The 3,496-nt window shown below is 39.8% G+C and overlaps 1 long non-coding RNA gene across 1 annotated transcript in view; it reads right to left on the reverse strand.

The window, feature by feature from the left end:
- Positions 1-2,960, reverse strand: part of LOC106873916 (uncharacterized) — an 11,460-nt gene extending 8,500 nt beyond the window's left edge. The window contains exon 1 of the long non-coding RNA XR_001409935.2: positions 1,903-2,960. This is a non-coding gene — a long non-coding RNA (uncharacterized LOC106873916). The remainder of the gene's footprint in view (positions 1-1,902) is intronic.
- Between the last annotated feature and the right edge of the window lie 536 nt (positions 2,961-3,496).

The raw sequence follows: 3,496 nt of genomic DNA on the forward strand, positions 1-3,496 counted from the left end.
CCGTTATTCATAAAGATGCCTTGTTGCTGTTGAGTAAAATTTGAAATAAACACTAAAATATTTGTAATACTAATACATCTGTAACGACCGTGCGATCAGGAGATGGGTGACGAGGAATGGTTCCTTTAGCACGAAATGAGGTTAAATGTATATATAACAGAGAGAGAAGTACGCTTCACATCAATGCACTGTGTTAGATAGATCAAGTATTATACAAATTTAGGCACTGTCATAGGCCAGCAACAGGCATGCAGGCAGACAGACAGATACTTCACTAGCAGTGAGCACTTTCACTTCTGACAGCTAATAGCATGACAGTGCCCAAATTTAACCTCACTTAAAATGTCTACAGCATTAAAGAGAAACTGTTTAAACTTTCATAAAATGTAACTAAAACGAATTATTGATTTAATCTTATTTTCATTGTGAATTGTTAAATAACTTGAAAGATTGAACATTATTTGGATTTTTTTTTTTAAATGCAGTACTACTTATATATTATAATATGCTGCATGCATATATCCCTCGATTTTATAATGATTTTATTGTGAAGATGAATAAATTCACGTTTTCTGTGGCTGTGAAGATAGTTGTGGTCAAAAGGAGATGACGGCAAAGAATATTTTTATTGCATTAAAATTTATATCTTCAACACTAAACCTGGACATTCTCGGTGTAAATTTCAGCTTTCAAAAAAAGTGTTACATATTTGTGACTAACGTCTGTATGTCAATAGTGGTGAGTTGGTAACTAGTGGTGTTGATAGTTATTTGTTGTTGCTAGTAGTGGCATAAGGAGTGTCAACAGTGTGTGTGTGTGTGTGTGTGTGTGTGCGTTTACTATTCATTATGGTAATTTTGCAGTAAGATAAGTCCTGTTTCCTGCGCAATTTCAAAATTCCGCCAATTAATAATGCTTTCTTTTGTTAGCTACAGAAGTATCAGAGAAAAGAAGTTTTTTTTTACAAAAACGGGTTACATAAAGCTAACAAATGAAGGGTAAAACCAAATATGTTCACTCATTGTCATCAGATATTATGAGGACAAATTATAAAACTGGGAGAGGTCAAATTTTAGTACGAAACCAACAATTTTAGTGGGAGGGATTTAGTAAGTTACATTGACCCTAGTACTTAACTAGGTATTTTATTTCACCGATCCCGAAATGACGAAAATCAAAGTTGGTTACTGCAGAATTTGAACTCAGATCGCAAAGAACAGGAGGCGTTGTCTCTGAGCATGTTTTTTTCCCACACACTGACGATTCCGCCAACTCGCCACAACAATAATGATAATATGCCATGCATACTGTGAATGGGTGCACCAAGCTCGCCCAAAAGGAATACAAAAGAAAACAATAACGCCGCGAGAATGATTCACTAGAAGACGTGTTGCATGTATGGATTAGATTGTATGCGGCTTTCGATCATTACGAAGGACTCGGCCGAAAGCCGAATCCGCCCTAAACCCCGGCAGTAGCTGTTTGAAAACCTCTATAACTCCACCATAACTCAGACACTTAGAATGTGATGAATAATTTCGTAAGTCTGTACGTATCTCGGACAGATCAAGTTGACAGCATTTCTATGATTGTAATGTTAGTCACGAACCGGGCAAGGATTCTTGGAAGTTATTCTTAGTTTTGGGGCTGAAATACATTTGAAATTTGCCAGCCAGTTGATTCTGGCAGACACCCAGATTTTCCCCAAAAATGGTGTCGCCCTCTTTTACCATTAGTCCACTAACATGGACATTCTACCAGAACTGTTACTCGATTAGTCAAGATATAAGTGCTTGTCAACGTTTCTGTCGCTAGTCTTGGTCTTGGGTTGTTTCACGCCTGCTACGCAGTCAGAGACCTGTGAGGGAAAGCATTTGACAAAAGATGATCGCACCTACTTACCGTCTCGGATGTTGTAACTTCAGTGCTTGCCTACAAATCAGACCATGCATGCCACGCTGCGGATGTTAACAGCAGATGGTTCGTCTAACTAATGGCACGCGTTCTTTTCACGAGAAGTAAAAATGCTAATGCTCCAATGTGGTTAAACGAAAACCTGAGTAAGGCACAAGAACCAGTCGGTGATAAATGATATAAGCATTTACCCCCTTTGCCTGAGCTTTCAATGATAGATTCCTCTCAGCCCATTTCTGGATGAAACACTCTGCTCATAGCCCCGTCCCAGTTCATATCCACCTGGAGACCTGGATCAAATCAGACCTCGAGCAATATAACGAATCGTCAGCTCAGTGCTTCACGACCAGGGCCGGCCCTGGAGTTGCTGGCGCCCCGGGCAAGTTGAACATCGGCGTGTGCAAGCTGACGGTCGTGGAAATTTCCTTGTCTTTGTCACGCCCCCATTGACGCCCCCTAGCACATGGCACCTAGCAAATGGCGCGCCGCACGACTGCCTGAGTTGCCGGTGCCTTGAGTCGGCCCTGTTCACGACCTTGGCCGCCAGTATAGATTGCTTCAACAGGTACCGAGATGCAAGTTTATCAAATTGTCCGAGTTAATTTTTTTTTCTCTTGTTACCGCCTCCTTTTCTTTTAGCATGGTGTCAACCACTATCGTCTTCAACACTATCGTGTAGCCGTCATCCTTCATAAGCCTTCGCAGCTGTTTTGCCTTCCACTTCGAACAGGATGCTTTCAAAAATTCCAGTTTATTAAGCAATGACTCGAGAGTTAAAGAAAGACGTTCTAGTGTTCGATTTGAAACGGTTCCAATAAGTAACCATTGAGCCTGATCATCAAGCACCGCCTGCATTGAAGACAACCGTCGCGTAACCCCCCACCACACATAGCAAAGCCCAGATTGAATGCCTGAAATTGTTTGGAAAAGGCTCTGAGCAACAACTACGATATTCACGTCAACACAATAATATCTATGTCGGTATAAAATGACAGGTCATATAAGGAATAAGATGGGTTTTTTTTGTTTGTGCGTTTAAACAAAAAAAAAACCCTGCCATTTAATTTCTTTTTCTCTTCCTTTAAGTTGAGATATACAGAAATGATAACAAAAGAAGAAAAAAAAGAAGTAGATAAAGTTTCATGGTATTTTGTATGATCTACTAAAACGGAGATAAGAGTAATGACCTACAAAAGCTTGTAAACAGGCAGGACAATGATTTAGCAAAAAAGTGGGAATTTCCCAACTTGTAAATGACAAGCAATGACGCGCCCGCACTCACGCACGCACACACACACACACACACACACACACACACACACACACATACAATATATATATATGTATATATCGCAAGTGTTGGCGTCGTTTAAATTATTGTTCCACATAATGTGGGCGCGCGCGCATTGTATGTGTATCAACTAACGAATTAAACCTTACTTAACATATAAATGATTATAAATCATAAATTTATCATAGTTTTTAACTATTTCTGAATAGGTTTGTGTATGTGTATACGTATATACATATATATACGCATACACGCGCGCGCGTTAGCAATGCATCCTGGCGTTGCCCGAGT

This window comes from Octopus bimaculoides, chromosome 11, assembly GCF_001194135.2.
Source record: "Octopus bimaculoides isolate UCB-OBI-ISO-001 chromosome 11, ASM119413v2, whole genome shotgun sequence".
Taxonomy (NCBI): domain Eukaryota; kingdom Metazoa; phylum Mollusca; class Cephalopoda; order Octopoda; family Octopodidae; genus Octopus; species Octopus bimaculoides.